Raw genomic sequence first — 19278 nt, 5'->3', positions numbered from 1 at the left:
TATTGGAAGTAAACTTGTACTATAATTTAGTTGTATGTGCAAAATACTTTGTATTAGAGAAGAAATATATATAAAATGACTGTGAAAAACAAATTTAAATTTGAATTATATACCAATGTATCAATGTTAAGCTTATTTTGCATCAATATGCAAAGTTCTATAACAGTGAATGACAATAATCTTATGAGTAATAATAAAGGCATAAAATTGAGGAGTAGATTTAATAACCTACTTTTTGTCTCATCATCCCTATATATTTCTCTGCTCCCCCATTCATTGTTTTCAAACCCTATATCTGAACATAAAAAAAAGATAAAGGAAAAGAGAGACATCCCTGAGTCCAATCTTGTTTTCGCTGTGAATATGACCAATAATAACTTATAACCGACTCTCAATGAAAATAAACATCTATAGCTCAAGAAAGCAATCAGAAACCAACCCAAAACCCCTTAATGGAAATAGGATGTCATTCTCTTAAGGATTCTTCCAGCTGATTTGGGACCAATAATAGCAATGTAGTGACCCAAATAAAACTGGGAAAATGGATGAACAAGCTAGGAACAATATTTGTGGTCCAGTTTCTAAATGTTGAGAAATTCCAGGCTTAATTAGAGTTCTGTGTGGGACAGTCTGAAATGCTAGGCCACTTTGGGATCAGAAGCCTCTTTCAAGTTGCCTGGGAGCTGTCTTGCTCTGATGAGGAAAAGCAACTGAAGCACTTGCTGATGAAACAAGAAGGATGCAGGATGTAAAGTGTCCAGCATGCTGAGAGGAATGCATCCTGCCAGGACTGATCCAGTGTCAGTGTCTGGTGCTTTTGTTCTGAAAACGTAAAATCTCTCACATGCATTATACAGTCCTAAAATTATAAATATATGTGGTGTGCTGGATGCACAGAATAATTAAGGCAGGTTCTCTGCTCTTTGCACAGAAGATCCATGCCATACAAAGAATGGCATCTAATAATAAATCACAGGGATTCTGTAGCCAACAAGAAGCATTGTCTACGCCTAGATATCCATGTCTCAACCAGTCTCAGAGCTATTCCCATGTAGTGGGATTATCAATATAAGTTACCCGTTTGTTCTTCTGTTTGAATTCTTCACATCTTGATTATAGTTCCCTCTGTCATCCCCTCCTAGTCCTCTTCCAACCCTCATCCACTTTCACTCCCTCCTCTAGTCCTCAGAAAGAGGAGCTATGAGTTAGTATATACCATGCATGTCTTTCTGAGTCTGGGTTACCTCACTCAGGATGATCTTTTTAGTTCCATCTATTTGCCTGCAAACTTCAAGATTTCCTTTTTTGATAGCTGAGTAGTATTCCATTTTGTAAATGTACCACCGTTTCTTTATCCATGCGTCATTTGAGGGACATCTTGCTTGTTTCAAGATTCTAACTATTATGACTAAAGATGCTGTGAATGTAGTTGAGGAAATTTTTTGGTTGAAAGATGGAGCATCTTTAGGGTATATGGTAAGAAGTGGTATGGGTGGGTATTGGGGTAAAATTATTTTCAGTTTCTCAAGAAACCACCAGATTGATTTTCAAAGTGACTGTACAAGTTTACATTCCCAACAGTAAATGAGGAGTGTTCCCCTTTCTAGCTAGATTGTGCTTTCACTTGTGTTTTTATATCAGCCATTAAGATAGGTGTAAGATGGAATCTCAGAGTCATTTTGATTTGCATTTCCCTGATGACTACGGATGTTGAAGATTTCTTTAACTGTTTCTTAGCCATTATATGTTCCTCTGTTGAGAATTCTGTTTCATTCTGTGCCCCACTTTTAATTGTGTTATTTGGTTTGTTTGTGTTTAGTTTCTTGAGTTCTTTATATATTTTGGATAGTAGCACTTTGCCACATATGGGATTGGTGAAGACATTTTTACAGTCTGTGGGCTATTTTTTGTTCTGTTGCCAGTGTCATTTGCTTACAGAAGCTTTTCAGTTTTATAAAGTCCCATTCATTCCTTGTTGATCTTAGAATCTGAGTTGTTGGTGTTCTGTTCGAGAAAGTGTCTCCTGTGCCAATGAGCTCAGGGCTCTTCCCCAATTTTTCTTCTAACAGATTTAATATGGCTGGTTTTATGTTGAGGTCTTTAATCCATTTAGACCTTAGTTTTGTGCAGGATGATAGATATGGATCTATTTGCATTTTTCTACATGTGGCCATCCAATCAGACAAGCACCATTTGTTGAAGATGCTATCTTTTTTTTCCATTTCCTCTTCTATAAGTTTAAATAACAATTTCCAGGACAAAGAAAGACCCCCCCCCAAAAAAAAAGACAGACATCCAGATCAGCCCCAGCCTGATTTCTCTGTCATGTAGGTTAAACTCAGTGTCTTCAGCAATTAGGTCTTTTTAAATATTTTTTTCTTTATATCCTGGGATGATATTGATTTTACAGTCCTCCTTCCCCAATTTCTTTTCTTTTTTTAAGTATTAGGATTACAGACATGTGATAGCAATCCTGGCTAATGTAGTGCCTCATTAAAAAAGAAAAAACCTTAAACTCAACATCCTGTCAAAATCTATCTGTTGAGCCTCCATTATATTCAGTGTTCTGTACTAAATGCGTAACACCATGGTGTGTGTTTTACAAATGGATTAAACTAGAAATAATCAAAATGAGTGAGTTAACCGAGAAGCAGAAAGAGTTAGATGGTATATATATCTGCATACTAGTCCAAGGGGCATGTCCCACAAAAGCCTTCACTTACCAGGAAACTGGGACAGAGGGGAAGACATCCTATTGGGACTCTGGATGAGAGAAGCATTGGAGAGTGGCAAACTTGAGGGATACAGAGGATCCTAGAAACCAAAAGAAAAAAATTATGATAGGCAGATTTGGGCCCAGGGGTCCCGCTCAAACCATGGCACCAGCCTAGGACAATACAGGCCATAAACTTCAAACCCCTACCCAGATCTAGCCAATGGACAAGGCATTCTCCACAGTTGAGTGGAGAGTGGGGTCAGACTTTCACACGTACTCTGGCGCCTCATATTTGACCACGTGCCCTGAATGGGAACCCCTGGTGGCACTCAGAGGAAGGATAGCAGGTTACCAAGAAGAGTCTTGATACCCTATGAGCATATACGGGGGAGGAAGTCCCCCTCAGGCACAGTCATAGGGGAGGGGAGTAAGGGGAAAATGGGAGGAAGGAATGGGAGGATACAAGGGATGGGATAACAATTGAGATGTAATATGAATATATTAATAAAATAAAATTTAAAAAAATTAACGTTCTCTCTTCTTTATTCCTCTGTCTTTCTTTCCCTCTATTAAATACTATCAAATAATTGCATAAATATAGTAAAAGCTTTTGACTTGTGTAATCCTTTTAGTTTTTGGGGGGGTTGGTTTTTTTTTGTTGTTGTTGTTGTTGTTTGATTTTTTTTAATTTACGTACATTTATTTTTAATTTTTATTTTTTATTAATTTATTCTTGTTACATCTCAATGGTTATCCCATCCCTGGTATCCTCCCATTCTTCCCTCCCTCCCACTTTCCCCCTATTCCCCTCCCCTATGACTGATCCTGAAGGGGATTACCTCCCCCTGTATATGCTCATAGGGTATCAAATCTCTTCTTGGTAACCTGCTGTCCTTCCTCTGAGTGCCACCAGGTCTCCCCCTCCAGGAGGCACCAGAGTATGTGAAAAAGTCATATCCCACTCTCCATTCAAGTGTGGAGACTGTTCTGACCATTGGCTAGATCTGGGTAAGGGTTTAAAGTTTATGGTCTGTATTGTCCTTGGCTGGTGCCTTAGTTTGAGCGGGACCCCTGGGCCCAAATCTGTCTATCATAATGTTCTACTTGTAGGTTTATAGGACCCTCTAGATCCTTTTACTTTACCATTCTCCCATGTTTCTCTCATCTAGAGTCCCAATAGGATGTCCTCCCATCTGTCCCAGTTTCTTGGTAAGTGAAGGCTTTCGTGGGACATGCCCCTTGGGCTAATATGCAGTTATAGTGAGTATATACCTTTGAATCCTTCTGTTTCTGGGTTAACTCACTCATTATGATCATTTCTAGCTCAATCCATTTATCCACAAATTTCGGAAATTTCTTGTTTTTAATAGCTGAATAGTATTCCATAGTGTATATGTACCACATTTTCTTTATCCATTCTTATCTTGATGGACACTTAGGCTGTTTCAATGTTCTGGCTATTATGAATAAGGCTGCTATGAACATGGTTGAGCATATTTTCTTCTTGTGTGCTGGAGCATCTTCTGGGTATAGTCCAAGGAGTGGAATAGCTGGGTCTTGAGGAAGCCCTATTCCCATTTTTCTCAGATAGTACCAGATAGATTTCTAAAGTGGCTGTCCAAATTTGCATTTCCAGCAGCAGTGAAGGAGTGTTCCTCTCTACCCACATCCTTGCCAGCATGTTGTGTCACTTGAATTTTTGACCTTAGCCCTTCTGATGGGTGTAAGATGGAATCTCAGAGTTGTTTTGATTTGCAGTTCCCTGATAATTAAGGAGGTTGAGCATTTCTTTAAGTGTTTCTCAGCCATTTCATATTCCTCTGTTGAGAATTCTCTGTTTAGATCCAAGCCCCATTTCTCAATTGGGTTATTTGGTTTGGTGGTGTTTAATTTCTTGGGTTCTTTATATATTTTGGATATTAGACCTTTGTCAGATGTAGGGTTGGTAAAGATCTTTACCCAGTCTGTAGGCTGTCGCTTTGTTCTCTTGACAGTGTCTTCAGCCTTACAGAAATTTCTCAGCCTCATGAGGTCCCATTTATTACTTGTTGACATTAAGGCCAGGGCTGTTGGTATTCTGTTCAGGATGTTGTCTCCTATGCCAATATGTTCCAGGCTCTTCCCCACTTTTTATTCTAAGTGACTTAGTGTCTCTGATTTTAGGTTGAGGTCTTTAATCCATTTGGATTTGAGTTTTTGCAAGGTGACAAATATGGGTCCAGTTGCATTTTTTTATACATAAACTTCCAGTTAGACCAGCACCATTTGTTGAAGATGCTATCCTTTTTCTATTGAATGAATTTGGATTCTTTGTCGAAAATCAAGTGACCGTATGTGTGTGGATTCATATCTGGGTCTTTTATTCAATTCTACTGATCAACCAGCCTTTTGCTGTGCCAGTACCATGCTGTTTATTTGTTTTGTTTTGGTTTGGTTTGGTTTTTTATTATTAATTTATACTTGTTACATCTCAATGTTTATCCCATCCCTTGTATCCTCCCATTCTTCCCTCCCTCCCATTTTCCCCCTATTCCCCTCCCCTATGACTGTTCCTGAGGGGGATTACCTCCCCCTGTATATGCCCATAGGGTATCAAGTCTCTTCTTGATAACCTGCTGTCCTGCCTCTGAGTGCCACCAGGTGTCCCACTCCAGGGGACATGGTCAAAGGTGAGGCACCAGAGTACGTGAGATAGTCATATCCCACTCTCCACTCAAGTGTGGAGACTGTTCTGACCTTTGGCTAGATCTGGGTAAGGGTTTAAAGTTTATGGCCTGTATTGTCCTTGGCTGGTGCCTTAGTTTGAGCGGGACCCCTGGGCCCAAATCTGCCTATCATAATGTTCTACTTGTAGGTTTCTAGGACCCTCTGGATCCTTCTACTTTGCTATTCTCCCATGCTTCCCTCATCTAGAGTCCCAATAGGATGTCCTCCCATCTGTCCCAGTTTCCTGGTATGAGAAGGCTTTTGTGGGACATGCCGCTTGGTCTAGTATGCAGATATAAGTTAGTATAAACCATCTAAGTCTTTTTGCTTCTGGGTTAACTCGCTCATTATGATCATTTCTAGATCAATCCATTTATCCGCAAATTTCAGGAATTCCTTCTTTTGAATAGCTGAGTAGTGTCCATAGTGTATATGTACCACAGTCTCTTTATCCATTCTTGTACTGAGGGACACTTAGGCTGTTTTCATGATCTGGTTATTATGAATAAGGCTGCTATGAACATGGTTGAGCATATTTTCTTGTTGTGTGCTGGAGCATCTTCTGGGTATATTCCAAGGAGTGGAATAGCTGGGTCTTGAGGAAGCCCTATTCCCATTTTTCTGTGATAGTATCAGATAGATTTCCAAAGTGGCTGTCCTAGTTTGCATTCTCACCAGCAATAAAGGACTGTTCTTCTCCCCACATCCTCACCAGTATGTGGTATCGCTTGAGATTTTGATCTTAGCCATTCTGATGGGTGTAAGATAGAATCTCAGAGTTGTTTTGATTTGCAGTTCCCTGATGAGTAAGGAGGTTGAGCATTTCTTTAAGTGTTTCTCAGCCATTTGATATTCCTCTGTTTGGAATTCTCTGTTTAGATCCAAGCCCCATTTCTCAATTGGGTTATTTGGTTTGGTGGTGTTCAGTTTCTTGAGTTTTTTTCATATTTTGGATATTAGACCTTCGTCAGACGGAGGGTTGGTGAAGATCTTTTCCCAGTCTGTAGGCTGTCGCTTTGTTCTCTTGACAGTGTCTTCAGCCTTACAGAAGTTTCTCAGCCTCATGAGGTCCCATTTATTAATTGTTGACATTAAGGCCTGGGCTGTTGGTGCTCTGTTCAGGAAGTTGTCTCTTGTGCCAATATGTTCCAGGCTCTTCCCCACTTTTTATTCTAAGTGACTTAGTGTCTCTGATTTTAGGTTGAGGTCTTCAATCCATTGGGATTTGAGATTTGTGCAAGGTGACAAATACGGTTCATGTTACAATTTTTTACACATAGACCTCCAGTTAGACCAGCACCATTTGTTTAAGATGCTATCCTTTTTCCACTGATTGGATTTGGCTTCTTTGTCGAAAATCAAGTGACCATATGTGTGTGGATTCATATCTGGGTCGTCGATTTGATTCCACTGATCAACCAGCCTGTTGCTGTGCCAGTACCATGTTGTTTTAATTACTATTGCTTTATAGTACAGTTTGAGATCAGGTATGGAGATTCCTCCACAGCACCTTCTATTGTACAAGATTGTTTTAGCTATTCTGGGTTTTTTGTTTTTCTATATGAAGTTCAGAATTGAACTTTCAATTTCTTTAAAAATTGTGTAGGTGTTTTGATAGGGATTGCATTGAATCTCTAGATTGCTTTTGGTAGAATGGCCATTTTTACTATGTTAATTCTCCTAATCCATGAGCAAGGAAGATCATTCCATCTCCTCATGTCATCTTCAATCTCTTTCTTCAGTTTTGAAATTTTTTTCAAACAATTCTTTCACTTGCTTAGTTAGAGTCCTAAATGTTTTATATTGCTTGTGGTTGATGTGAAGGGTGTGGCTTTCCTAATTTCTTCCTCTGCAAGCTTGTCATTTGTGTGTAGGTAGGCTACAGACTTTTTTGAGTTAATTTTGTATCCACCCAATTTGCTGAAGGTGTTTATCAGCTGTAGGAGTTCTCTGGTGGAATTTTGAGGGTCACTTATGTAGACTATCATATCATCTGCAAATAGGGATAATTTGACTTCCTATTTTCCCATTTGAATACCCTTGATCTCCTTTTGTTGTCTTATTGCTCTGGCTAGAACTTCGAGTACTATATTAAAGAGATATGGAGAGAATGGGCAGCCTTCCCTTGCTCCCGATCTTAGAGGAATTCCCTTGAGTATCTCACCATTTACTTTGATTTTGGCTATTGGCTTGCTGTATATAGCCTTTATTATGTAGAGGAAAGTGCCTTGTACCCCTGAGCTCTCTAAATCTTTAAATATGAATGGGTGTTGGATTTTATCAAATGCTTTCTCTGCATCTAAAGAGATGATCATGTGGTTTTTTTTATTTTCAGTTTGTTTATATGGCGGATTACATTGATGGATTTCTGTATATTAATCCATCCCTGAATGCCTGGAATGAAGCCTACTTGGTCATGATGAATGATATCGTTGATGTGTTCTTGTATTCGTTTTGCAAGTATTTTATTTAGTATTTTTGCATCGATGTTCATAAGAGAAATTGGTCTGAAATACTCTTTCTTTGTTGAGTCTTTGTGAGGTTTAGGTATCAATGTGACTATGGCCTCATAGAATGAATTTGGTAATATTCCATCCATTTCTATCTTTTGGAGTAGCTTGAAGAGTATCAGTATTAGTTCACCCTTGCTGTTCTGGTAGAATTCTGCACTGAAACCATCTGGCCCTGGGCTTTTTTTGGTTGGGAGACTATCAATGATTGCTTCAATTTCTGTAGGGGAAATGGGACTATTTAGCTTGTTTATCTGCTCTTTACTCACCTTTGGCAAGTGAAATTGATCAAGAAAATCGTCCATTTCCCTTAGATTTTCAAATTTTGTGGCATATATGCCTTCAAAGTAGGATCTTATGATTCTTTGTATTTCTTCAGTGTCTGTTGTTATGTCTCCCTTTTCATTTCTGATTTTGTTGATTTCAATACTCTCTCTCTCTGCTTTTAGTTAGTTTGGCTAATGGTCTGTCTATCTTGTTGATTTTCTCAAAGAACCAGCTCTTGGTTTTGTTGATTCTTTGGACTGTTTTCTTAGATTCTAATTTGTTAATTTCAGCCCTGAGTTTGATTATTTCCAGATGTCTACTCCTTTTGGGTGTTTCTGCTTCTTTTTTTTCTAGGGCTTCCAGTTGTGTCATTAAGGTGTTTATGTGCGATGCTTCCAATTTCTTTTTAAAGGCACTTAGTGCTATGAATTTTCCTCTTAGCACTGCTTTCAATGTATCCCACAAATTTGGGTATGTTGTTCCTTCATTTTCATTGAATTTCAGAAACTCCTTGATTTCGTTCTTTATTTTTTCCCTGACCCAGGTGTCATTTAGCAGAGAGTTGTTTAGTTTCCACGTACGTGTAGGCTTTCTTTATATCTGTTGTTGTTGAATTGCAGCCTAAGCCCATGGTGATCTGATAGGATACAAGGTATTATTTCAATCCTCTTGTGTCTGTTGAGGCTTGCTTTGTGACCTACGATGTGATCAATTTTGGAGAAGGTTCCATGGGGTGCAGAGAAGAAGGTATATTCTTTCTTGTTTGGGTGAAAGTTTCTATTGATATCTGTTAGATCCATTTGACCCATGGCATTGGATACTGATGTTATTTCTCGGCTTAGTTTCTGATTCAATGACTTATCCTTCAAAGAGAGTGGGGTGTTGAAGTCTCCTACTATTATTGTGTGGGGATCAATGTATGGTTTAAGCGTTTTTAGCAGATCTTTACAAATGTGGGTGCCCTTGTATTGGGAGCATAGATGTTCAGAATTCTGATGTCATCTTGGTTGACTTTACCTTTGATGAGTATGAAGTGTCAGTTCTCATCCCTTTTGAGTAATTTTGGTTGAAAGTCTATTTTCTTTGATATTAAAATGGCTATGCCTGCTTGCTTTTTGTGACCATTTGCTTGGAATATTTTCTCCAACCTTTTACCCTGAGGTAATACCTATCATTATGGGTGAGATGTGTTTCTTGAATGCAGAAGAATGTTGGATCTTGTTTATGCACCCAATCAGTTAGTCTGTGTCTTTTTATTGGAGAATTGAGACCATTGATGTTGAGAGATATTAATGACCAGTGACTGTTAAGAGTCTTAATTATGATGTTGGTTCCAGTCGAGCGTTTATGAAGTTGTGTTTTTGCCATGGTATATTTATCTGTTTCCTGAGTAGTTTTGGTTGTAACTTGACCTTTTGGGATGGAGTTTTCCTTCTAGTACCTTCTGTAAAGCTGGATTTGTGGATAGGTACTGTTTGAATTTGGTTTTAACATGGAATATTTTTTTTTCTCCATCAATGGTTATTGATAGTTTTGCTGGGTAAAGTAGTCTGGCCTCGCATCTGTGGTCTCATAGGGTTTGCAGGATCTCTGTCCAAGCCCTTCTGGCTTTGATTGTCTCTGCTGAGAAGTCAGGTGTAATTCTGATAGGTTTGCCATTAAATGTTATTTGGCCCTTTTCCCTTGTAGCTTTTAATATTTTTTCTTTGTTTGTATGTTTTGTGTTTTGATTATTATGTGACAGGCAGTTTTTCTTTTCTGGTCAATTCTATTTGGTGTTCTGTAGGCCTCTTGTATGTTTATAGGCATCTCTTTCTTTAGATTGGGGAAATTGTCTTCTATGATTTTGTTGAGAATAGTTTCTGGGCCTTGGAGTCTGATATCTTCTCTTTCTTCAATGCCTATTATCCTCAGATTTCTTCTTTTCATGGTGTCCTCAATTTCTTGGATGTTTTGTGTGAGGAATTTTCCAGATTCGGCATTTTCTTTAATGGTTGCTTCAAGTTCTGTGATTGTATCTTCTAGACCTGAGATTCGTTCTTCCATCTCTTGGATTCTGTTAGAAAAGCTCACTTCTGTGTTGCTCGCCTTCTTCTCTGAGGTCTCTTGTTCTTGTTTTTCTTCTGTCTGTGTGTTTATCATTGAATCCATTTTCATCTTCAGATCTTGAACAGATTTTTTTATTTCTTTCATCTGATTTTTTGTATATTCTTGAGTTTCTTCCGTTGCCCCTTTATAGGTCTTCAGAGTTTGAACCGTTTTATTTATTTCTTTCATCTGGTTGTTTACATTTTCCTGAAATTTTTTTAGTTCCACTCTATGTGCTTCTTTCATATCTCTCACCTGTTTGGCTTCATCTTCCTGCATTTGATAATGAATTTTATTTGTTTCCTCCATTATCATCCTCATTACCAAGGATTTGAGGTCATTTTCTTGTTTTTCCATTGTATTTGAGTTTTCTGGGTTGTTTTCTTTGTGATAGCTGGAAACTGGAGACGCCATGTTGTTTTGTTTTGTTTTTTGTTTGTTTGTTTGTTTTGTGTATGCTTTTTCGCTGTCCTTTAGACATCTTTCCATCTCTGTTTTTTTTTTTTTTTTTTTTTTTTTTTTTTTTTTTTGGGTAACTTCCAGAGTTGGGTGGAGGGAGTCTGATGATAGATTCACTTGTTTTCTCACGATTTCCGTAGGCTGGAAGCTCTGATGCTTCACTGATATGGATAGCAGGAGGTTAGCCCTGTTGTTTTGGGCTCTCTCAGCCAGTGATCCTCAGCTCCCCTTTGCTGTGGTTCCTGCAATCGTTCTGGGTCTCTGAATGAGAAATGGGTCAGGCCAAGGTATCCACAGCCTTCTGGGCCCCCTGCCAAGTCCAGCCAGGGACACTGGGCCTGAACCACGTGTTGAGCTCAGCTAGATTCTCAGGACCTAAACCGTCTGTCACAGCAGGAGAACTGCGGCTGCACTGAGCTCGCTCCTCCTATGGAACTAAGCACTCTGCCCAGCCTGCGTCACATCAGGGGAACAGCGGCTGCGCTGATCAAGTGCCTCCGGTGGATCTGAGCACTCCTCCCTGCCTGCATCACAGCAGGAGAACTGCAGCTGCACTGAGCTAGCGCCTAGGGTGGAACTGAGCACTCTGCCCAGCCTGTGTCACAACAGGGGAGCTGTGGCTGCGCTGAGGTAGTGGCTCAGCCAGAATTGCTTCTAAGCTGAGCCAGTGTCTCCACGGCACAGCGCACTGAGCGGACCCGGGACTCTGGGGCTGAACTGTCCGCTGAGTCTAGTTTGGGTCTCAAGACACCACATGACCCAAATCCTGTCCAGAGTCCCCTCTCCCGCAGCAACTCCCACCAGCCACCACACCAATCACCTCCACCGGAAGGCTCTGAGCTGTAAACCTCAGCTGCTGCCACTGCTGATGCTGGTGCTGCTGGTGCCGCTGGTGCCACTGCTGCCGCTGCTGCTGCCTCTGCCACCGCTGCTCCTATCCTAGAAAATCCGTGCTCCTCCCGTGTGCATGGGCATGCAGGTCCTCCACACCTTGGTCCCTCAGAACCGTGGACAACTCCTGCTGCCGTGGTGTGGGGACCTTGGTGTTTCTAGCTCAGAAATCTGTGCAATTCCCTGAATTGTTCACTGGAGCTTCCAAACACTGTCCACACTGCTCGCCCCCATCTTAGATCTCCCAATTTACCACCCTTTTACCTTTTATAGAGGAAGACCTAGAACCAAAAGAGATAGTAACATGATCAAGCATTGTTTCCAATACTCACATCATACACGTTCACTGCCTAGTAAGCTAGTATATCAGGTACTGATAAATATTTACATTCCATAATAAATAATTCAAAAAGATGAAGAAGAGGAAGGGGAAGGACCATATCCTAATCATTATTGATCATGAATTGTGAGTGATAATAAGAAGAATGCATCAATAATATCTCATTTAATGGAAATAATAACTCGACCAGATAGAACAAATAAGCATGAGTGCTCATCAATTGATAATAATAGTAAATCAGACACACTGACAGATTATTTATTATAAAAAAATTTCGAGGGTGCAAGTATTGAATAGATAGATTAGTTCAATGCTAACATTCTTGCCTAACTCTAACCCTAAACCTAAACTTAATGTTCTTGCCTAGCAATTGCAAGGTCCCAGATTTGGACCCTGACACTGAAATAAAAGTCATCTCTCCAAAAAATAATCAAAGCCACTGTCATTGAATCCCACTTAGCCTCAGATGTCTTCTGAGAGGCCTGAGATCTATATGAACAGTCTATACCTCTGGCACACTCTCTTATGGCAGAGTAGAGTGCATAGTTTCGGGGGATAATTGCCCATCCATGAAGCAAGCACATTCCCTTTAACCTGTATTGTTTCATCATTTATGCATTTTCAAAGCATTCTTCAGGCTATAAAGCCTTCCAGAGACCGACTGGCACAGCACTTTGCTTTCTCTTCATTTAACTCTAGTACTTCTGGATCAAAGAAAAGCTTATATATTTTTACCTCCAATGACCAGGACACATCCCCTTTCTCATCTCTTTCTGATTTTCTCTGTACCAATTAACAGGCTACTCTGTTACTCAAGTCTTTCAAAGGCCTCTTAACTCATGAATGTCTCTTCTTCCACTGGGCTTTACCAAACAACCATAACAATACTGGAATCCTTGCTGACATAACTTCCCTCTACATTTTTCAGTGAGTACAAGCCTGTCCCACCCAGTGAACTGGTTAACAAACACCACATCTTTCATGGTTCATTCTCTTAGTAATGCAAATCTCTAGCTATCTATCCTCATCACAATTGAATTTGTTATGCACAGCAGTGGGCATGCAACTCTTGCAATGGCTAATAGGAAATCATGATATTTGTTATTGTCTTGTTCTTCAGTCATTTTTCAGGGAATCATCATAGAAACATAGCAAACCCGTGTCCTAGCTAGGGTTACTATTGCTGTGATGAAAGACCATGACCAAAAGCAACTTAGAGAGAAAAGGGCTTATTTGGCTTACACTTTTATGGAGATTTGAAAGAATTTAGTTAAACTTAAGTACTAACGAAAAACAGAAAAAGATACATATTACTGGGCCAATTTGAAAAAATATGTGTGTGTGTGTGTGTGTGTGTGTGTACATACATATTCATACACACCTATATATATACATATATACATATATTATAACATTTAACTAAATATAAGCAAATCTGTCTCCTTAAACACTTACCTTCTTCCTGATGAAACAAAATATTTCTTTTAGCTTATTTAAATATATAGTACCTAATTATTATCTATAAAAATTATACATTGATATGATAAATGATTAGGAGTTCTCATTCCTATATACCTGTAACCATAACTAGCAATCAACTTTTCCCCAGTGCTGTCTCTGCTAAACTGTCCCAAGACTTGGGTCTGTCTATTAATAGTCTACTCTCAACCTGCATGGTATCCTGTTTTTGTTTGTTTGTTTGTTTTTTGCTTGTTTACTTATGTGAAAGAGACTATAAGGCCTTTGTCTTAATTATTATTGCTTGTTTCACTTAACATAATGACCTCCAGATTCATCCACTGCACAACAATGACCAGATTTTATTCTTTTATGACTAAATAACATTCTAATTCATGCAATGTATTTTCTTTATCCATAGCTTATGAATACTTCAGATGTTTATATTTCTTGGCTACTGTAAGGATGTAATAATTGTGTGTCCTTGAGCAAATGTTAACCCTTCTGCTCTTCAGTTTCTTTGTCTATTACCTTTAGCGTAGGGATGCAATTTACTTTGATATTTCATTTTGATGATCATCTATACTTTTACCAGAAAAAGGAATCTACAATATGTGCAGGTGTGAAGATAGAAAAGGTAGAAGAAGAGAGGCTGAAGGAAGGTCCAGCCAGTGCCTGGCCCAACACAAGACCCACCCCTTGTAAGAGAATCAATCCCTGTGACTATTAGCAATACTCTATTATGCTTGCACACAGGAGCCTAGCATAGCTATCTTCTGAAAGGCTCCACCCAGCAGTACTTTGAAACAGATGCTGAGCCTTGCAGACAAATATTGAGTGATGCATAGGGAGTCTTGTGAAAAAGTAGGGGCAAGGAGAAAAAGACCTGGAGGTGACAGGAACTCTACAAGAAGACCAACAAAGCCAACTAACCAGGGTCCAGAGAGGCTTGTGAATTGGAAGCACCAACCAAGGGTCATTCATGGACTGGACGTAGACCCCTACACAGATGGAGCCAATGGGAAACTCTGGCTTCATATGAGTCCTCTATTAATGGGAGTGGGGGCTGTCTCTGGCATTGACTCTCTTGCCAACATTTTTATCACTTCCTTCTGGTGAGACTACCTTGCCTCACCACAAGGGAATAGGATGTGCTCAGTCCTGATGCTACTTGATCAGCTGGGTTGGGTGGATGGCAGGGCCACCCTTTTCTGAGGAATAGGGAAGGGGCGATAAGGACAGAAGTAAGGAGGGTTAGACTTGGGACACAGGAGAAATGGGGGTATGAACAGGATGTAAAGTGAATAAACAAAGTAATTAATAACAATATATAAAACAAAATGAAGAAATCTATAGTATACAGTTCTGACTTTTTCTATACATTATTGAAATGATAAACCATTCATATTTTTTACTTTTTTATTAATTTATTTATATTACATCTCAATTATTATCCCAACCCTTGTATCCTCCCGTTCCTCCCTCCCTCTCATTTTCCCCTTACTCCCCTCCCCTATGACTGTGACTGAGGGGGACCTCCTCCCCCTGTATATGCTCATAGGGTATAAAGTCTCTTCTTGATAGCCTATTGTCCTTCCTCTGAGTGCCACCAGGGCTCCCAATCAAAGGGATGTGGTCAAATATAGGGCACCAGAGTTCATGTATGATTTGCTGAAGGAGGCAGAGGCAGAAAGATCATGAGTTTGAGGCCATCCTGGGCTAAATCATGCTTATCATTACTAAGTTTATGATACTTATATTGCACTTTCTGATGTTATAATACTACATGTAATATTGCTCTAACAAACATTTCATAACAGGTTATAAGACTTGAATAACTTACCTCAGAGAAAAGGAATAAGAAACAGAGTCAAAATTAAACCCCACTGGAATGGAAAACAGCTGATAGAGTACTTGCCTAGCATGTGTGAAACCAAGAGATCTATGCACTGCACCATTCAAACCAACTGGGTATTAATTCCAGCACTATGGCTTGGATGCAAAAGTATCAAAAATTCAAATTATCCCTCAGGCACATAGTGAGTCTCAGGAAAGTCTGCGATGTCAAAAGAATAGGAAGAAAGAGAAAAGAGAATATGGAGTAGGAATGGAAAAAAGGAAGGAAAGAAGGAAGAAATGAAAGATTAAAGGTCTAAAAACCTATCTTCTTTTACTTTTGTTTTGACCCACTGAGTTTAATTAGGATTGTTTTCATGAGCATAATTGAAGGGATGTTTACTGGAACATGTGTAATTTATCAGTGCCTACGTTACTGAAGAAAATTATGTCCTCTCTCCAAGAATCCATGAACTATCCATAGTCCTTCAGTTAAACCTCCTACCCACTCATTCCTCCTATCTATCTCCTAACCCCCATTCCTTTTTAAATATTTTCTCTCCAGTATTACCCTATCTGCTTACATATCACACGGGTTCAGCAATTTCCACTCCCTTTTTCTCTCTTTTCATCTCTTGCTCCATCTAATGTTCTCTTTCTGACTTGCTACAAATTAACTAAAACAGTCTAGGAATTATGAGTTACAATCGGCATGCAATATAGACCACAAGGGATTTATTGGAGTTAAAAATTGAAATGAGCGATAGTAGGGATAGTAGGGATAGTAGGGATGAGACATAATGGCAGAATAAAATGCCTCAAATCAGAGTAGGGGTTTGATGATTACCGCTTGTATTGTCCTTGGTTAGTGCAGTAGTTTGAGCAGACCCCCCTGGGCCTTGATCCACCCATCACAATGTTCTTCTTATAGGTTTCTAGGACCCTCTGGATCCTTCTATTTCCCCATTCTCCTATATTTCTCTTACCTAGACCCCCAGTAGGATGTCCTCACATCTATCCCAATCTCCTGGTAAGTGAAATTTTCATGGGGCATGCCTTTTAGGCTAGTGCCCAGTTATAAGTGAGTATACACCATGTGAGTCTTTCTGCTTCTGGGATAACTCACTCTGTCTGATCATTTGTAGATCCATCCATTTGTCCACAAATTCAGGATTTCCTTGTTTTTAATAGCTGAGGGAATAAGGTGAAAGCGCGAAGGGAGGGAGGGAGGAACGGGAGGATACAAGTGATCAGATAACAATTGAGAAGTAATCTGAATAAATTAGTAAAAACAATTAAAAAATAAAATAAAATGTCCCAAATATTGGATATCCATGTGTGAACTTACCAAAGAATGAAAACATAATAAAAAATTGAAAAATTCTGATAAGACTTTTTGTTACTATTCTTAGTAGAAATTGACATATGTTAATCTGTGTCTGTCTGATATTTTATATAGAACCATTTAAATAAACAAATTACTGAAAAATTATATAACCTTAAAAAAAGTTAAATCCTAAAGTGATATGTTTCTTACAACCATTTTCTTACATTGTTTTCTTTCTGTGGGAAAACATGATCCATTTCCCAAAATAGAAACAATGATACTCTTTGGGAAATTTTAATTATATATTTAGGGGTTATTATGCCAAATGTATGATATATTCTTGAGATCTCCAGAAGGCACAATAAACACCTTGTTAAGCATTATTACTATAAAGATATCAGGAAATATTGTAGGAAATATAACATTGTTTTACAGTGTAGTAATAGTAAAATATTGTAAATATTCTAGGCAATACAAACAGATTCATTAAAATGTTATACTGGCATATAGACTTCTGAATACAAGAAAGCTTTGGATATACAATAATTCATTATTCAGAAAAATCAGAGGAAGGGGATGCAGGCTACCCTGAAGAGACCTGATAGACTGTGATCAGACATTGGGGGAGAAGGCCTCCCCCATGTCAGGTCTCTAGGGAAGGGGAATAGGGCAGGAAAGGGAGAGTGGGAACTGGAAGATAAGAGAGAGGGGATAATAATTGGAATGCAATGTGAATAAATTATAATAAATACATTTTTAAATGAAAAATCTGTCTCTGATGGAATCATCAATATTTCCAAGTACCCTCCTACTCTGGAAAAAAAAAGTGTTACTTCTAGATATAGTAGCATGTAAAATAAATTACTTTTAACTATCAAAACTTCCTTTTGTCATTCACTTTATATTCAAGAGTGGAATAATCATATTATCTTGTGGTCTATAAGAAAGGAAAGGAATGTACAACTTTGAAACATGGGATGATAATTCCAGGTAATACACTACAAAATTATTCCTTGGATGACGAGCAGCCAAAAGTACATCATTTTTTTAGTACATCCATTCAGATGGCTCTGACTCATTTCTCCCAGTGACCTTTATATGAAAATATTGGTTACCTTATACATTCAGAGATAGGATCAGAACATGTACTACTTTGTACATAATGCTTTCTGTACTGATTCCCTGGAATGACTTTTTGGTGGATTTTTTGTTGTTGTTTTGTTTTTATTTGATTTGTTTTGTGTTTTTTTTTTTTTTGAGACAGGATTTCTCCATTGTCCTGGACTCACTTTGTAGATCAGGCTGGCCTCAAACTCACAAAGATTTGCCTGCCTCTGCCTCCCAGAGTGCTGAGATTACAGGCATGTGTCACCACAATGCCTAGCAGAGTGAATTTTTAATCAAAGAAAATTAATTTTTATTTGCATTAGAGTATGTATTGATAATATTTTTCCTACATACAATTCTAGTAAACAGTAAAAAAGACATCATTTAATGTGTGTACATACACCAAACATCTCATGTTTCCCTTGGTTTTTATATTAATTGAACATTGGTAACAATTCAGAACTCTTAGCTTAAGTACCTGATATTGCTCACATTTTGGAAATATGTTAAAAATCTGTTATTGACAACACTATCATAAAAGCAGCTAGTCATGTTTACCACTGTCCATGTGAAGTGAAATACGTACTCTAATGTTACTTGTACACGCATGTTTCTATGATACATATGCACAAAAAGCAAAAAAAAAATTACTGGGATGAATTGTAGTAACACATCTATGGACATATAAGAGGCCATATAATATGAACAGAAAATGTAGGATGTAGAATATTAATTCTGTGGTAAATGTTTTTATTTCCTTAGATAATGGAATGAGATAAATGTCATAGCCAAGCTTTACAAATAGTGGCTTTGGGTGAACCCATAGTGCTTCTATCTAAATATCCTTAGGCCTAGGCCTGAAAGCTTCTAGTCTCCATACAATCTATTTTCTGCAAGCCTGGGCAGCGAAGGCATCAGTTTCCAGCCTCTGTCTGCTAAGCTATCCTATGATGTTTTTAGCCTCTTAGACTTACTGCTGAATAACCTCACCCTATCTAGTTCTTACTAAACTTTGCCTTGCTGCTTCAACTCAGCTATTCTGGTGTAAATCTCCTCTCCAAGCTAACTATTTCAGAAAGACTTTTCTAGTATTCTCACTGAATTGTTGTGCTTGGAAAATTTGCCCCTGAACTTCATTAACTGAACAACACCAAACTGCCAGAACTCAACCTGACTGCATGAACTCTATTGTGTTTCTGTACTATACTTTACTCCACTCCTCAGTACTGTGTGGTACTGTACTGTCTAAATCTCTTCATGTACTGCTCTTAAGCAGTTAAGTAGTTCTCTCTCTCTCTCTCTCTCTCTCTCTCTCTCTCTCTCATATTTGTCATTTAATCTACTCAGTTAGAAGTCATTTTGGGGGATTAAAGGTGTACTAAAGGCCTGTCCATATTCCAGACAGAGGGATTAAAGATTTGTATTTCAGCCAGAAGGAATAAAGATGTTTATTAAGGTCATGACTATTCCAACTGGATCACACAGACCTAGGTCATTGGATGTGATCCCATGCCAGAGTAGCTATGTTGCTGGATTAATATTCTCTACATAGTTTCACATATAAGAGTAATTT

This window comes from Acomys minous (assembly GCF_964271855.1).
Source record: "Acomys minous genome assembly, chromosome: 7".
Taxonomy (NCBI): domain Eukaryota; kingdom Metazoa; phylum Chordata; class Mammalia; order Rodentia; family Muridae; genus Acomys; species Acomys minous.
This window is presented reverse-complemented; position numbering follows the sequence as displayed.